At 41.2% G+C, this 19,228-nt stretch overlaps 1 protein-coding gene and 1 long non-coding RNA gene across 2 annotated transcripts in view; one reads left to right on the top strand and one right to left on the bottom strand.

Annotated features, from left to right (window-relative positions):
* Window positions 1-19,228, bottom strand: part of ITGB7 (integrin subunit beta 7) — a 234,525-nt gene that overhangs the window by 50,163 nt on the left and 165,134 nt on the right.
* Window positions 2,730-2,979, top strand: LOC128654414 (uncharacterized). The gene is made up of 2 exons (XR_008401460.1): window positions 2,730-2,793; window positions 2,871-2,979. It is a non-coding gene; the product is annotated as an uncharacterized LOC128654414 (long non-coding RNA).

The raw sequence follows: 19,228 nt of genomic DNA, 5'->3' as shown, positions 1-19,228 counted from the left end.
CTTGGATGACGTCCCTTAAAGGAACCGTCATTCGTCGTCTAGTCGTCGGAAGAAGAGGATGGATCCGCGCTGGAGGTCTTCAAGATGGAGCCGGTCGTCATCGGATGGAAGAAGATAGAAGATGCCGCTTGGAGAAGATGTTTGCCGGTCCGGATGTCCTCTTCTTGCCGGATAGGAGGAAGACTTTGGAGCACCGGATTATGGATCGCCAACCCCTGCTTGGGTTGGATGAAGATCTTGGAGCCAGGACGGATCGGTGAACCTGGTATGGTGAAGACAAGGTAGGAAGATCTTCAGGGGATTAGTGTTAGGTTTATTTAAGGGGGGTTTGGGTTAGATTAGGGGTATGTGGGTGGTGGGTTGTAATGTTGGGGGGGGGGTATTGTATGTTTTTTTTTACAGGCAAAAGAGCTGAAATTCTTGGGGCATGCCCCGCAAAGGGCCCTGTTCAGGGCTGGTAAGGTAAAAGAGCTTGTAATATTTGTATTTTAGAATAGGGTAGGGAATTTTTTATTTTGGGGGGCTTTGTTATTTTATTAGGGGGCTTAGAGTAGGTGTAATTAGTTTAAAATTGTTGTAATATTTTTCTTATGTTTGTAAATATTTTATTATTTTCTGTAACTTAGTTCTTTTTTATTTTTTGTACTTTAGCTAGTTTATTTAATTGTATTTATTTGTAGCAATTGTGTTTAATTAATTTATTGATAGTGTAGTGTTAGGTTAATTGTAGGTAATTGTAGGTAGTTTATTTAATTATTTTATTGATAGGGTAGTGTTAGGTTTAATTATATCTTAGGTTAGGATTTATTTTACAGGTAAATTTGTTATTATTTTAACTAGGTAACTATTAAATAGTTCTTAACTATTTAATAGCTATTGTACCTGGTTAAAATAATTACAAAGTTGCCTGTAAAATAAATATTAATCCTAAAATAGCTATAATATAATTATAATTTATATTGTAGCTATATTAGGATGTATTTTACAGGTAAGTATTTAGCTTTAAATAGGAATTATTTATTTAATAAGAGTTAATTTATTTCGTTAGATAAAAATTATATTTAACTTAGGGGGGTGTTAGTGTTAGGGTTAGACTTAGCTTTAGGGGTTAATACATTTATTAGAATAGCGGTGAGCTCCGGTCGGCAGATTAGGGGTTAATAATTGAAGGTAGGTGTCGGCGATGTTAGGGAGGGCAGATTAGGGGTTAATACTATTTATGATAGGGTTAGTGAGGCGGATTAGGGGTTAATAACTTTATTATAGTAGCGCTCAGGTCCGCTCGGCAGATTAGGGGTTAATAAGTGTAGGCAGGTGTCGGCGACGTTGTGGGGGGCAGATTAGGGGTTAATAAATATAACATAGGGGTCGGCGATGTTAGGGCAGCAGATTAGGGGTACATAGGGATAACGTAGGTGGCGGCGGTTTACGGAGCGGCAGATTAGGGGTTAAAAGTGTAATGCAGGGGTCAGCGATAGCGGGGGCGGCAGATTAGGGGTTAATAAGTGTAAGGTTAGGGGTGTTTAGACTCGGGGTACATGTTAGAGTGTTAGGTGCAGACGTAGGAAGTGTTTCCCCATAGGAAACAATGGGGCTGCGTTAAGAGCTGAACGCTGCTTTTTTGCAGGTGTTAGGTTTTTTTTCAGCTCAAACTGCCCCATTGTTTCCTATGGGAGAATCGTGCACGAGCACGTTTTTGATGCCGGCCGCGTCCGTAAGCAACTCTGGTATCGAGAGTTGCATTTGCGGTAAATATGCTCTACGCTCCTTTTTTGGAGCCTAACGCAGCATTTGTTTGAACTCTCGATACCAGAGTTAAATTTATGGTGCGGCCAGAAAAAAACCCGTGGAGCGTTAACAGCCCTTTTACCGCCGAACTCCAAATCTAGGCCTAAGCCAGTAAGATGGATCCAGTGGATTTACCACAGGTGGTTTATGAACTGTCACAGAAGGTGGACCAATTAGGTCAAGCTATGAACAGTTTACAAATAGAAAATGAAACTCTAAGAAAGGTTATTAGAGATTCCATAGGACACAAAACACCATCACAAGACACTCATCCTGAGCCACAAATATCCAGTCCTGATTTATTCTCTGGGGACAGAAGAACTTATCGTCAGTTCAAAAATGCCTGTTCGCTCACTTTCACACTCAAACCAAAGACTTATCTTACCGACCATTTAAAGGTTTTGACTATGATCTCCTATCTGCGCGGAGAACCCAGGATATGGGCGGACTCATACTATGAATCTAACAGTCCCATTCTATTCTCTCTCCCAGACTTTCTTCAGGCCATGGATGAGCTATACCTTGATACAAATTCACAGATTACAGCAGAAACAAAGATGAGAGCCCTCAAACAGGGTACAAAACCAGTTGAACAGTATATTACTGAGTTCAAACAGTATTCAACGGACTCTCAATGGAACAGGGTAGCCTTGAAAAATCAATTCCGACTGGGACTCTCTGATAGTGTTAAAGATGAGCTTGCCAGAGTGGAGCTACCTGACACATTGGAAGCATTGATGAGATTATCTATGCAAATAGACAGGCGCCTAAGGGAGAGGAAGTCTGAACGCCATGGTCCAGAACCTACTTATCGTAAGACCCCCACTTCTGCAGTACCCATAGGTAGCGGTGGGACATCTCAGGAACCAATGGAAATAGGGCTCTTGAGGGGACCTCTGTCTACTGAGGAAAAGCAAAGAAGAAAAACTCTCTCGTTGTGTCTTTATTGTGCTAGTCCAACACATTCAGTCAAGGACTGCCCCATTCTTCTGAAAAACAAGAAAAGTAAGTGTCTGCTAACCAATTGTACTACCTCACAGCAGAACAAACCTAATTATTGTTTCATCTCTCTCTCTTTGCAGTGGGACCGTAGACGCCTATCTTCTGAGGCCATTCTCTACACTGGGGCACATGGGAATTATATAGACATAGAGGTTGTTAAGGCAAATAAAATACCACTTGAAAAAAAAAGCTCTCCTGTCTCCATTCGTGTTGTGGATGGTACATACATAGCTAGCGGTCCGATAACACACCACACGGTTCCTTTAATGGTTACCACTCAAAACTGCCATTTCGAACACATTTCATTTGATGTTTTACCTTCTCCTCTTTTTCCAATCGTTCTAGGTATTCAGTGGATACGCCTCCATGAACCCTCCATAGATTGGAAAACCCTAAAAGTCACTTTGAACTCCTCTCATTGTAAAACAAATTGTTACCATTTATCACATACCATCCACATAGCTGAACAAACTACAGATATACCTGAAGTATATTCACAATATACAGAAGTATTTAGTAAGAGGGAGGCAGAAACACTACCTCCACACCGTAGCTATGACTGCCCTATAGATCTGAAACCTGGTTCAGTAATACCACATGGTCATCTCTACCCTCTAAGCCAACCTGAATTAGCACATTTAAAAGGCTATTTAGACGAAAACCTAAAAAAAAGGGTTCATCAGGCCGTCCGTGTCTCCTGCGGCAGCTGGTATGTTCTTTGTTAGAAACAAAGATAAATCACTACGTCCGATCATTGATTATAGAGAGCTCAATAAAGTTACCGTTAAAAACAGGTATCCACTCCCCTTAATTCCTGAACTTATCGAGCGACTCCATCAAGCTAAGATATTCACCAAATTGGACCTCAGGGGGGCCTACAACCTCATTCGCATAAGAGAGGGAGATGAATGGTTAACTGCGTTTAGAACGAGATATGGCCTATACGAATACCTGGTTATGCCATTTGGATTATGTAATGCTCCTGCAACTTTTCAGCATTACATCAATGATGTTTTCAGGGATCTCCTTGACATATGTGTAGTGGTCTATCTGGATGACATTCTCATTTATTCCCAGAATTTACAAGACCATATCAAACACGTCAGCTGGGTTCTATCCAGACTTCAAATACATCGATTATATGCCAAGGCCGAAAAATGTATATTCCATGCTGAAAAGATCTCCTTCTTGGGATACAATATCTCATCCGAGGGCATTCAAATGCAACAAGACAAAGTAGAAGTGGTAAAGAGCTGGCCTACCCCACAAAGCCGCAAGGATCTACAGCGGTTTTTAGGGTTTAGTAATTACTACCGAAAATTCATTAAAGGGTATTCTGGTATAGCTAAACCATTGACCTCGCTTACTGGTTGCACTTCCAGATTTCTTTGGAATGAAAAGGCAGCAGAAGCGTTTGAATATTTGAAATCCTCTTTTACATCAGCACCCATTTTACATCACCCCAATCCTGATCTCCAATACTTCCTCGAAGTAGACTCATCTGATTATGCTTTGGGAGCAGTTCTTTCTCAGAGAAAAAGCCTAATGCATCCATTACATCCAATAGCCTTCTTTTCCAAGATGATGTCCCCCGCCGAAAGAAACTACCCCATAGGCGAAAAGGAACTACTCTCCATCAAAAGAGCTTTCGAGACTTGGAGACATCTACTAGAAGGAACTCAACTACCAATAATAGTGTATACAGACCATAGAAATTTGGAATATTTACAAAGGAATAAGACTCTTTCCTCAAGACAAATGAGGTGGAGTCTCTATTTCAGTAGATTCCTATTCCAGATAGTATATAGGCCAGCCTCTCGTAATGGTAAGGCAGATGCTTTATCCCGTAGAGACCCTAAACCCGATTGTAGCGAAAACCCTTTGGCTATAATTCCACACGACTCATACATTGGAAGCATTACCACCACAGCTTCCAAGTTTAAAAAAGCCTTGCAAACTGAACAGGAACTTCCACCTGATCTACGTATAGGATCGGATGGTCTCTACTACAAACAAAATAAGTTGTATGTTCCGACTACTTTAAGACAATACATCATTAGAGAACATCATGATACTCCTCTCTCTGGACACCCTGGGATCCAGAGAACTCAAGAGCTGATAAGTAGGGCTTACTGGTGGCCAGGAATGGCTCCGGAGATTCGCCTCTATGTACAGGCTTGTACTAGATGTATCACATCAAAATCCGAAAAAAGACCCCCATACGGATTACTCATGCCAATACCAGTCCCTGGAAGACCTTGGACTCACTTAGGCCTAGACTTCATTGTTGAATTACCTACTTCAGCCGGAATGAATACAGTCTTGGTTATAATAGACCTCCTCACTAAAATGGCTCATTTTGTACCTCACCACAAACTCCCAACCTCAGCCGAAACAGCTCAGTTATTCATTGATAATGTAGTAAAGTACCATGGAATTCCAGAGATTCTCACCACCGATAGAGGCACGCAGTTCACCTCTCGTTTTTGGAGAAACTTATGCCAGAAACTCCAAATCGACCATCGTTATAGTACTGCTTACCACCCCCAGACTAATGGCCAAACGGAACGATTAAACCAGTGGCTTGAACAGTACTTGAGGTGTTACTGTGCCTACCATCAGGGGGATTGGAATAAATACCTCTCTCTAGCTGAATTTGCTTACAACAACTCCCTTAACTCCTCTAGCAAAATGACACCTTTCTACGCAAATTACGCATTTCACCCAAAGATGGTCTTAACAACAACGGAATCCTGTTGTAATCCAAACGTTGAAGATTTAGCTGACCATTTACACGAGAATTGGAAGTTACTCCAAGAAAACCTCCAGACAGCTCAAGCTGTACAAAAGAAATACTACGACCTCAGACGAAGACCATCTCCACAATATTCCATAGGAGATTGGGCCTGGCTTTCCACGAAAAATCTAAAACTACAACTTCCCAGTAAGAAGTTAGCTACTCTGTTTGTTGGACCCTTCCAGATTATTAAAGTCGTCAATCAAAATGCTATAACCCTTCGCTTACCCTCATCTTTAAGTATACATCCCACTTTTCATGTATCCTCACTAAAACCAGCAGCTATTAACAGCACCCAAGTATTACCTCCAAAAACACAAATTCTAGAGGATAATATTTATGAAGTAGGTAACATACTAGACTCACGCATCAACAGGGGTCAACTTCAGTACCTGGTTAGGTGGAAAGGATATTCCTCTGACGAGGACACATGGGAACCCGTTAACCATGTCAATGCCCCAAGACTTATCTCTCAGTTCCATCGACGGAATCCCGAAAGACCACGCATGCAAGCCGTGGGACGGCATGCCTGAAGGGGGCATTCTGTCAGGAATTCTGTTCCACCTTTACAGAAAGCTGTAATCTCTCTATACCACCTTTACAAACTCAGGCCAACCCCTTACCCTATTTAAAGTTACTCTTGAGGCCAGCCAGGTGCTTAGTGATTAAGAAATTAACCTAACTGAGCTCCCTGCACATGTTTTGTGCTCCAGCTATTTCAAACCTTAGAAAGTTTATTCCTAAATCGTTAACCTAAATTTCTACAAGGAAACTGGATTGCTTTCTGCCTAGGTAGAACTTGCTACTTCTGCTCTGCTACTGCTGAAGTTTATCAAGTGATTTATTGACACTACAACAGCGTGACCTGCTTGTCACAATTTGCAAGATTGATACTGTTACAATTCCCGGTAAGCTGTTTACCTCTAATTCAACTGCCACTCTGCATTGCAAGTTTCAGCAAACACGGAGCTGCTCACTGCAAGACATTCCTAAGCAGTGACATCACAACTATTCCAGACGGCTCAGCTTACAAGCAGACCTCATATCAGCTGTTCTACCGTTCTGTCTCAGCCTGTCTCACTGATTCACATGCTCTGCTGCTACAGAACATTTCCCTGCTAGTCTCTATATGCAGGTAGTGTGGGCTCGGAGGTTTCCTAAACATTTTGGCTGTACTTAGAATTATATTACCAGCATAAAATCTTCATTGCTATTTTTCCAGTGTGGAAAATTTATACTTTATTAATTTGCAAGTATAAACATAGTGAGAGATTCTACACCTATTCACATATTAATCCAAGTTTGTGAATTCGATATAAACTCACTTTGTGCCCTAAAATTAACATTTATCCATATGTTAATTTACAGCTAAGTGATACAAAACCTATCATCCACAGTTGTGATCCATACAAAGGATTGAATTGATATAGTGAATTAATTCATTACATTCTCTGTTGTTCAGATTCAGAGGTCTTAAGGGAATAGAGATCCATGGGTTTTTCTTCAGAGGTAACTGGAGGTGCTGAAGGAGTAGAGGATAGTCTAGAGACTGGATGGGTAGGAGGACGAGAGGGAAGGATTCTGCAATTTTTCTCTCTCTCAGCTTGTCTCTCTTGAAAGCGAGAATCCAGACTAAATGTTATGAATTCATCCAGGGAAGATGGAACATCACAATAAGTGAGCTCATCCTTGATGCGCTCATGCAGGCCTCTTCTGAAGGCCGCTTTGAGAGCACTGCCATCCCAACTGGTCTCATGTGCCAAGGTGCAAAACTCAATGGCGTAATGTGCCACAGATCTACTGCTCTGGTGGAGATCAAAGAGAGAGTATTCTGCAGCAGCAGTATGGCCAGAGGTCCCAAATATGGAAGATAATGCAGAACTGAAGGTATCTGCATCATTCAGGAGCTGAGCATTCTTAAAATAGGTGGAAGACAAGACACTACTATCTATATCCCATTTGAGGACCAAATTGAGAAATTTGATCTTATCCTTTTTAATATTATGTATAAAAGTCAGGCCCATTTCATTACAATTGAGGCTACTAGTGAAAAGTGTGACTGATTCCAAATAACCTTCCCATATAAAAATAAGATAATCTATGTAACGGCCATAGAATACCAGGTTCCCCCTCCAGTTCGAGTTGTAGATGCATTTGTCTTCAAAAATGCCTATCTACAGGTCAAAGGAACTGAACTCCTAACCTTACACTTATTAACCACTTATTAACCCCTAATCTGCCGCCCCCGTTATCGCTGCCACCTGCATTATACTATTAACCCCTAATCTGCCGTTCCGGACACCGCTGCCACCTACATTATCGCTATGAACCCCTAATCTGCTGTCCCTAACATCGCCGACAACTATATTTATTAACCCCTAATCTGCCCCCCCCCCACGTCGCCGCCACCTACCTACACTTATTAACCCCTAATCTGCCGACCGGAACTCGCCGCCACTATAATAAATGTATTAACCCCTAAACCGCCGCACTCCCGTCTCGCAAACACTATAATAAATTGTATTAACCCCTAATCTGCCCTCCCTAACATCGCCGCCACCTACCTAAAATTATTAACCCCTAATCTCCCGCCCGCAACGTCGCCGCTACTATAATAAAGTTATTAACCCCTAAACCTAAGTCTAACCCTAACCATAACACCCCCCTAAGTTAAATATAATTTTAATTAAACAAAATAAATTTACTATTATTAAATAAATTATTCCTATTTAAAACTAAATACTTACCTATAAAATAAACCCTAATATAGCTACAATATAACTAATAGTTACATTGTAGCTATTTTAGGATTTATATTTATTTTACAGGCAACTTTGTATTTATTTTAACTAGGTACAATAGCTATTAAATAGTTATTTAACTAGGTAGCTATTAAATAGTTATTAAGTACAAAATTACCTGTAAAATAAAACCTAACCTAAGTTACAAATACGCAAACAGTTCACAGTTCCGATGCAAGGAAAGGCAGGGAGAGATATCGACAATTAAAATAATATATATTTATTTATACTTGCATTAAAAATGTTGACAAGGCACAGCAAACAGACAGACTTCAGCTGACGCGTTTCCTGCCTTAATGGCAGTTCATCAGAGCAGAGCTGTATTATCTAAAGGACTGGGTTTTTCTCCCACTAGGGACTTTAATTTGTTTGATACGATATTAGATATTAATAAATTTATTCGTAAAATTACTCTGAGTAAACATTTCAGAGGGTCTGTAGAAACCATCCAACCTGTCACTACACCTATGGACACACAAATATTAAGTGGCACATGCAATTTTGAAGAACTATGTGACATTGTGTCCCTTTGTGCATTGCAGGATGGAAGTATTCAAACAGGTTTATGTGATAAACAACAATCAGTAAGGAAAACTGTACCTAGCAATTTTTATCCAATACATGCAAGAAATGATGTAATAGAATTATTTCATTCGATTTTGGAACAAGACCTGATTGAGTTATCAGAAAAAACAGAGAATAGTAAGGACAGTGGAAATGTGAAGCATAAAAATCTAAATAAGAAAGAAATTTGTGCTCTGGAAAAACTCACAAGAAATCCAGATATAGTGATAGTCAGCTCTGATAAGGGAGGCTCTATCGTTATCCTAGATAAGGTAGACTACATCACTGAGGCCTATAGACAATTGGATGACAAATTAACCTATAGGAGGCTTACATTTAATCCCACACTCAAATTCCAAAGGGAGTTGAGACATTTATTAGATCTAGCTTTAACTTACTGATAAAGTGATAAAGTGATAGAATATATTTATGTTGAACATCCTAGGGTACCGATTTTCAAATATTTGCCAAAAGTGCACAAGTCCCTTACCAACCCCCCAGGGAGACCCATTATTTCATCTATTGGCTCCCTGGGGGAGAGGTTGGGTGAATGGGTGGATGCTCAACTGCAGCCCATAGTACAGTCACTACCAGGCTTCCTCAGAGATACCAAGCATCTACTTAGACAGATACAGGATTTCTAGTGGAAAGAGGGTTATATATTTGCAACGACTGATGCTATATCGTTGTATTCTTGTATCCCTCATGAGCTTGGTATCTGCTCTATTAAGAGAATGTTAGAAAGATATTCTGGATATGATAATAAACTGATGGAATTTATCTTGCAGGCCATAACATTTTTGCTTAACCATAATTATTTTGTTTTCAATGGTGAGTTTTTCTTGCAGTTAAGAGGAACAGCGATGGGGGCAAAATTTGCCCCCTCGTATGCGAATTTATTTCTTGCTGACTTTGAGATTTGGAAAATCTTTGGTGAAGGGAATGTCTATAGAAACAGCATTAAACTATATACTAGATATATAGATGACATTCTAATTGTGTGGGGAGACACTGATGATGAATTAACTCATTTTGTTGGATATCTAAATGATAACGTTAGCAATCTTGGATTCACCCACAGTGCCTCTTCAGACAATATACCCTATCTAGATGTACTCCTAGGTCACACTGATCTTGCTATAACTACTGAGGTCTTTAGAAAAAAAGTATCAGGGAATACCATCTTGCGAGCTGATTCTCTACACCCTAACCACTTAAAAAGAGGAATACCTAAAGGTCAGTACATAAGGTTACGACGTAATTGTAGTAGCCTGGATGACTATTGGAGACATGCTAATGATCTAACACTGCGTCTGGTTGATAGGGGTTATGATCAGAGAAATTTAAGTGATTTGTCCATTAAGATTGCAGATATGGATATGGCGAGCCTGTTAAATGATAAAAACAAGAACAGGAATATTAGATTGTCTGATCAGCGAGGTATCAATTTCATAACTAAATACAGCAGACAATATAATGATATCTGCAATATCATCAGAAGAAGGTTACCCCTACTTGAGAGAGATGAGGATCTTAAAACAGTCAGTAAACATTGTAACTTCATTTCTAGTAGATCAGAAACAATTGGTGATAAGGTTGCTAAGAATTTTAGTTCAAAAAGTAGTGGTAGTAGTAGAGTAGATAGTTGGCTACCTGGTAGGGTAGGTTTCTATAGGTGTGGAGTTAAACCGTGCAAAAGCTGTGACTACGCATTAATTGGGGATACTTTTTCCTCTAGCACCACAGGTCTAACTTATAAAATACGTGAACGCATAAACTGCAGCTCCACCTTTGTAATATACCTCATTACCTGCATACAATGTAATTTTCTATATGTGGGACTCACCTCTAGGGGCCTCAAAGATAGAATACGGGAGCATCTTTTGTCTCTAGAGGCTGAGGAACCTAAAACTCCTGTTGCAAAGCACTTTTTTTCACACAGTGATAAGTTCAGTGCATTTAGGTTCCAAGGTATTGAACAGGTTAAGCTAGGCTTGAGAGGTGGGGATAGATATAAAGCTCTCAGCAAGAGGGAGGTTTATTGGATCTATACGCTCAAAACTGGTAGCCCTATGGGGATAAATAAAATCAGTGATATCAAATTATATATTGATAGGTAATCGTATAGTAGGTCGGTCCATACTATTTATGTAACTCATAGAGGTGCAATGTGGCTGGCCTGCAGATTAATTTAATATTGTATATCATTGTGATGTTTTCCAAATGAGATTACTATCTGATAAATTAAGTAAGATTTAGATGAATATATATTTTTTAATATCTTGATGGTATATCAGTAAGACCTATTTTTGCCCTTCAACAAATGTCCCTCAAATGAACAATTCTTTTGAATTTTGAATTCTGTGTCCTCACTCGATATTTGCAGGATTAGAACACATTAGATAACAAACGTACTAGCTTACTTTACACTAATTTGCATTTGACTTTGTATACTCTGATGGCTACATTGTTGCGATTGGTGTCATGTGCTCTACCTGGATCTTATCTAGAGTGTGTAATTTTTTGAGATCGTATTTTGCAATGTTTCCAAATTGATATAGTATTATAAAGGTATATTTGTTTTTAGTTTTAGGAAATGTCTTGTGATATTTTCAGAGTGTTATCTGCAAAAGTAAGAAAATTAACTCAGGTGTTTATTTTAACATTGTGTATTTCCAGCCGGAGTAACTAAAGGGTTAATTTTTGCATTGAATTTACTTACTATGATTGGTTGAGGTTTAGACCCCTACCTGATTAAACAGCTGCTGGTAACACTGAATTTTGTGCTCTGATGAACTGCCATTAAGGCAGAAAACGCGTCAGCCGAAGTCTGTCTGTTTGCTGTGCCTTGTCAACATTTTTAATGCAAGTATAAATAAATATATATTATTTTAATTGTCGATATCTCTCCCTGCCTTTCCTTGCATCGGAACTGTGAACTGTTTGCTTGTTTGATAATCTAATTTGAATCTTACGGGTTCTGGAGAGCCCCAGCAGCACCGGAGCTTGGAGCAGTCTCACACCTTACACAGAGCAGGTGTGCTACAGAGGCGGCACGGTGAAGCCCACACTGAAAATTGCTACGCAGACTACATGCTATTAGCAAGAATTTGGACTGCGTGCATTGGTATCTATACCTTACGGTGGGCTTCAGAGGAGTGTGGTGAGTCCTTTGTCTTTTCATAATTGGATGTTACACGTAACTTTATGTTTAATTGGTGTTATCCGCAACTGTGGGGTTCCTGTTTGGAATTGTTTACACCAATATACAACTAATTATACTGCTATTCACGGATACTGTTAACAAACCAATTTTCCACAAATTCTCGCTGATGTTTCTAAATTACAAATACACCTAACACTACACTATCATTAAATTAATTAAATACATTACCTACAATTAGCTAAACTAAAATACAATTAAATAAACTAATCTATAATACAAAAAAACCAAACACTAAATTACAGAAAATAAAAAAATATTACAAGAAGTTTAAACTAATTACACCTAATCTAAGCCCCCTAATAAAATAAAAAAGCCCCCCAACATAATAAAATGCCCTACCCTATTCTAAATTACAAAAGTAATCAGCTCTTTTACCAGCCCTTAAAAGGGCTTTTTGCGGGGCATTGCCCCAAAGTAATCAGCTCTTTTACCTGTAAAAAAAAATACAACCCCCCAACATTAAAACCCACCACCCACATACCCCTACTCTAACCAACCCAAACCCCCCTTAAAAAAATATAACACTAACCCCCTGAAGATCTCCCTACCTTGAGTCTTCTTCACCCAACCGGGCCGAAATCTTCATCCAAGGTGCGCAGAGGAGGTCCTTCATCCGGTAGAAGTCTTCATCCAGGAGGCGTCTTCAATCTTCATCCATCCGGAGCGGAGCGGAGACATCTTCCAAGGAGCCGACGCGGAGCCATCCTCTTCATCCGGAGTCTTCTAACACAATGACGGTACCTTTAAGTGACATCATCCAAGATGGCATCCCTTCAATTCCGATTGGCTGATAGGATTCTATCAGCCAATCGGAATTAAGGTAGGAAAAATCTGATTGGCTGATTCAATCAGCCAATCAGATTGAAGTTCAATCCGATTGGCTGATCCAATCTGCCAATAGAATGCAAGCTCAATACGATTGGCTGATTGGATCAGCCAATCGGATTGAACTCCAATCTGATTGGCTGATCAGCCAATCGGAATTGAAGGGACGCCATCTCGGATGACGTCACTTAAAGGTACCGTCATTGTGTTAGAAGACTCCGGATGAAGAGGATAGCTCCGCATCGGATCCTTGGAAGATGGCTCCGCTCCGGATGGATGAAGATTGAAGACGCCGCCTGGATTAAGACTTCTACCGGGTGAAGGACCTCCTCTGCACACCTTGGATGAAGATTTCGGCCCGGTTGGGTGAAGACGACTCAAGGTAGGGAGATCTTCAGGGGGTTAGCGTTAGGTTTTTTTAAGGGGATTTGGGTGGGTTAGAGTAGGGGTATGTGGGTGGTGGGTTTTAATGTTGGGGGGAGTTGCATTTTTTTTTTACAGGTAAAAGAGCTCATTACTTTGGGGCAATGCCCCGTAAAAAAGCCCTTTTAAGGGCTGGTAAAAGAGCTGATTACTTTTGTAATTTAGAATAGGGTAGGGCATTTTATTATGTTGGGGGGCTTTTTTATTTTATTAGGGGGCTTAGATTAGGTGTAATTAGTTTAAACTTCTTGTAATATTTTTTTATTTTCTGTAATTTAGTGGGGGTTTTTTGTATTATAGATTAGTTTATTTAATTGTATTTTAGTTTAGCTAATTGTAGGTAATGTATTTAATTAATTTAATGATAGTGTAGTGTTAGGTGTATTTGTAACTTAGGTTAGGATTTATTTTACAGGTAATTTTGTACTTATTTAACTAGGTAGCTATTAAATAGTTATTAACTATTTAATAGCTATTGTACCTAGTTAAAATAAATACAAAGTTGCCTGTAAAATAAATATAAATCCTAAAATAGCTACAATGTAACTATTAGTTATATTGTAGCTATATTAGGGTTTATTTTATAGGTAAGTATTTAGTTTTAAATAGGAATAATTTATTTAATAATAGTAAATTTATTTAGTTTAAAATTATATTTAATTTAGGGGGGGTGTTAGGGTTAGACTTAGGTTTAGGGGTTAATAACTTTATTATAGTAGCGGCGACGTTGCGGGCGGGAGATTAGGGGTTAATACAATTTATTATAGTGCTTGCGAGGCGGGAGCAGGGATAGGCAAAGTGTCCGTACATGGACACTAGTGTCCTTGACTGGCCCTTGCAGTGTCCACCACCCATTTTGTGTGGGGGACAGGATGGAGGAGTAGGACAGATGAATGCTGGTCCTGACTCCTCCTTGATGCACACAGCGCCATGTTTCGCGGGGTTGGGGCCGTGCCCAAGTGACGCCGCACAGTAGCGGGAAGGTGAGTGAGAGAGAGGGAAGAAGCAAGTGCCGCCTGTGTAGGGTGACCATATTGCCGCTTTAAAAACAAAATTTATGCTTACCTGATAAATTACTTTCTCTAACAGTGTATCCAGTCCACGGATTCATCCTTTCTTGTGGGATATTCTCAATCCCTACAGGAAGTGGCAAAGAGAGCACACAGCAGAGCTGTCCATATAGCTCCCCTCAGGCTCCGCCCCCCCAGTCATTCGACCGACGGTTAGGAGAAAAAGGAGAAACCATAGGGTGCAGTGGTGACTGTAGTTTTACAAAAATAAATTTGAACCTGACTTAATTGCCAGGGCGGGCCGTGGACTGGATACACCGTAAGAGAAAGTAATTTATCAGGTAAGCATAAATTCTGTTTTCTCTTACATGGTGTATCCAGTCCACGGATTCATCCTTACTTGTGGGATACCAATACCAAAGCTTTAGGACACGGATGAAGAGAAGGAACAAGTCAGGTAACCTAAACGGAAGGCACCACTGCTTGCAAAACCTTTCTCCCAAAAATAGCCTCCGAAGAAGCAAAAGTATTGAATTTGTAAAATTTGGCAAATGTATGCAGTGAAGACCAAGTCGCTGCCCTACAAATCTGTTCAACAGAAGCCTCATTCTTGAAAACCCATGTGGAAGCCACAGCTCTGGTGGAATGAGCTGTAATTAGTTCAGGAGGCTGCTGTCCAGCAGTCTCATAAGCCAATCGGATGATGCTTTTCAGCCAGAAGGAAAGAGAGGTAGCAGTCGCTTTCTGACCGCTCCTCTTACCAGAATAGACAACAAACAAGGATGATGTTTGTCTGAAATCTTTAGTTGCATTTAAATAGAATTTTAAAGCACAAACCACATCAAGATTGTGTAACAGTCGTTCCTTCTTAGAAACTGGATTAGGGCACAGAGAAGGAACAACTATTTCCTGGTTAATATTCTTATTAGAAACCACTTTTGGAAGGAAACCAGGTTTGGTACGCAAAACAACCTTATCTGCATGGAACACCAGATAGGGTGAATTACACTGCAAAGCAGACAATTCAGAAACTCTTCGAGCAGAAGAAATAGCTACCAAAAACAAAACTTTCCAAGATAATAACTTAATATCTATGGAATGTAAAGGTTCAAACGGAACCCCTTGAAGAACTGAAATAACTAAATTTAGACTCCATGGAGGAGTCACAGGTTTGTAGACAGGCTTGATTCTAACTAGAGCCTGTGCAAACGCCTGAACGTCTGGTACAGCTGCCAGACGCTTGTGTAACAGGATAGACAGAGCAGATATCTTTCCCTTTAAAGAACTAGCTGACAATCCTTTCTCCAATCCTTCTTGGAGAAAAGACAATATCCTTGGAATCCTAATCTTACTCCACGAGTAACCGTTGGTTTCACACCAACAAAGATATTTCCGCCATATCTTATGGTAAATTTTCCTGGTGACAGGCTTTCTGGCCTGGATCAGAGTATCTATAACTGATTCAGAGAACCCACGCTTAGCTAGAATTAAGCGTTCAATCTCCAAGCAGTCAGTTGCAGAGAAACTAGATTTGGATGCTTGAAAGGACCTTGTATTAGAAGATCCTGCCTCGATGGCAGTTTCCATGGTGGAACCGATGACATGTCCACTAGGTCTGCATACCAAGTCCTGCGTGGCCACGCAGGCGCTATCAGAATTACCGAAGCCTTCTCCTGTTTGATTCTGGCTACTAGCCGAGGGAGAAGAGGAAACGGTGGAAAGACATAAGCTAGACTGAATGACCAAGGCGCTACTAAAGCATCTATCAATGCCGCCTTGGGATCCCTGGACCTGGATCCGTAAAGGGGAAGTTTTGTGTTCTGACGGGACGCCATCAGATCCAATTCTGGAATGCCCCATAGCTGGGTCAGCTGAGCAAAAACCTCCGGGTGGAGTTCCCACTCCCCCGGATGGAAAGTCTGACAACTCAGAAAATCTGCCTCCCAGTTGTCTACTCCTGGGATGTGAATTGCAGATAGATGGCAGGAGTGATCCTCCGCCCATTTGATGATCTTGGCTACTTCCTTCATTGCTAGGGAACTCTTTGTTCCTCCCTGATGATTGATGTATGCTACAGTCGTGATGTTATCCGACTGAAATCTGATTAATTTGGCCTCCGCTAGTTGAGGCCATGCCTGGAGCGTGTTGAATATCGCTCTCAGTTCCAAAATGTTTATCGGGAGAAGAGATTCTTCCCGAGACCATAGACCCTTAAGCTTTCAGGGAGTCTCAGACCGCACCCCAGCCTAACAGACTGGCATCGGTCGTGACAATGATCCACTCCGGTCTGCCAGAGAAGAGAGTCTCTGGTTTTCTGGTCCATTTGTATTTGAGGAGACAAATCTGCATAATCCCCATTCCACTGTTTGAGCATGCACAGTTGCAGTGGTCTTATATGAATTCGGGCAAAAGGGACAACGTCCATTGCCGCCACCATTAGTCCGATTACCTCCATGCACTGAGCCACAGAAGGCCGAGGAATGGAATGAAGAACCCAGCAAGTAGTTAAAAGTTTTGACTTCCTGACCTCTGTCAGAAATATTTTCATTTCTACCGAGTCTATTAGTGTTCCCAGGAAGGGAACCCTTGTGAGCGGGGACAGAGAACTCTTTTCTACGTTGACCTTCCACCCGTGAGACCTTAGAAAGGCCAGAACAATGTCCGTATGAGCCTTGGCTCTGTGAAAAGACGACGCCTGTATTAAGATGTCGTCTAGGTAAGGTGCTACTGCAATGCCCCGCGGTCTTAGTACCACTAGAAGGGACCCTAGCACCTTTGTGAAAATTCTGGGAGCGGTGGCCAACCCGAAAGGAAGGGCCACGAACTGGTAATGCGTGTCCAGAAAGGCGAACCTTAGGAACTGATGATGATCTTTGTGGATAGGAATATGTAGGTACGCATCCTTTAGATCCACGGTAGTCATATATTGACCTTCCTGGATCATCGGCAAGATTGTCCGAATGGTTTCCATTTTGAAAGATGGAACTCTGAGGAATTTGTTTAGAATTTTTAGATCCAGGATTGGCCTGAAAGTTCCTTCCTTTTTGGGAACTACAAACAGGTTTGAGTAAAAACCCAGTCCTTGTTCTGCAATTGGAACTGGGTGTATCACTCCCATCTTTAGAGGATCTTCTACACAGCGTAAGAACGCCTGTTTCTTTGTCTGGTCTGAAGACAAACGAGAAATGTGGAACCTTCCCCTTGGGGGAGAGTCCTTGAATTCTAGAAGATACCCCTGAGCAACAATTTCTAATGCCCAGGGATCTGGAACATCTCTTGCCCAAGCCTGAGCAAAGAGAGAAAGTCTGCCCCCTACTAGATCCGGTCCCGGATCGGGGGCTACCCCTTCATGCTGTCTTGGTAGCAGACGCAGGCTTCTTGGCCTGCTTACCCTTATTCCAGCCCTGCAAGGGTTTCCAGGTTGCTTTGGGCTGTGAAGCGTTATCTTGCTTTGCGGCAGCAGAGGTTGCAGCAGGTTCGTTCCTGAAGTTGCGAAAGGAGCGAAAATTAGCCTTGTTTTTGGCCTTAAACGGTCTATCCTGTGGGAGGGCATGTCCCTTCCCCCCAGTGATATCCGCTATAATTTCTTTCAACTCGGGACCAAAAAGGGTCTTTCCCTTGAAAGGAATGTTTAGTAACTTTGTTTTGGACAACACGTCAGCCGACCATGATTTGAGCCAAAGCGCTCTACGCGCCATAATGGCAAAACCCGAATTTTTCGCCGCTAACTTAGCTAATTGGAAAGCGGCATCAGTGATAAAAGAATTAGCCAGCTTTAGAGCATGAATTCTATCCATGACTTCGTCATATGAAATCTCCCTCTGGAGCGACTCCTCCAGCGCCTCAAACCAAAAAGCTGCTGCAGTAGTTACAGGAATAATGCAGGCAATTGGTTGAAGATGGAAACCTTGCTGAACAAACATTTTCTTCAGCAAACCTTCCAATTTTTTATCCATAGGGTCTTTAAAAGCACAACTGTCTTCTATTGGTATAGTTGTACGCTTACCAAGTGTTGAAACTGCTCCCTCTACCTTAGGGACCGTCTGCCACGCGTCCCGTCTGGGGTCATTAATGGGGAACATTTTCTTAAAGATAGGGGGGGGGGAACAAAAGGTACTCCTGGTCTCTCCCACTCGCTAGTCACAATATCCGCCACCCTCTTCGGGATCGGAAACGCATCAGTGTATACAGGGACCTCTAAAAACCTGTCCATTTTACACAATTTTTCTGGGACCACCATGGGGTAACAATCATCTAGCGTAGCTAAAACCTCCTTAAGCAGGACGCGGAGGTGTTCCAGCTTAAATTTAAACGCTAAGGAATCTTACTCTGCCCGCTGAGAAACTTTTCCTGTGTCAGAAATTTCTCCCTCGGACAGACCATCCCTCACTGCCACTTCAGAGTGTTGTGAGGGTACAACAGATAAATCATCCAAAGCTTCTGATTGCTCATCCTCTGTTCTTAAAACTGAGCTATCACGCTTCTTTGGAAAAACTGGCAGTTTGGATAGAAAGGCCGCAAGGGAATTATCCATGACTGCTGCTAATTGTTGTAATGTAATAGGGGCCAATGCGCTAGAGGTACTAGGCAACTCTTGCGCGGGCGTAACTGGTGTCGACACATGGGGAGAGGAAGGAGGACTATCCTCATTACCTTCAGTCAAAGAATCATCTTGGGCTACATTTTTAAGTGTCACTGCATGGTCATTAAAATGTTTAGATACCTTAGCACACTTTAAACACAAATGCAATGGGGGTACCGCCATGGCTTTTAAACACATAGAACAAGGTCT

Source organism: Bombina bombina, chromosome 3 (assembly GCF_027579735.1).
Source record: "Bombina bombina isolate aBomBom1 chromosome 3, aBomBom1.pri, whole genome shotgun sequence".
Taxonomy (NCBI): domain Eukaryota; kingdom Metazoa; phylum Chordata; class Amphibia; order Anura; family Bombinatoridae; genus Bombina; species Bombina bombina.
The sequence above is the reverse complement of the archived record's forward strand: the minus strand, read 5'-3'. Positions and strand labels throughout refer to the sequence as shown.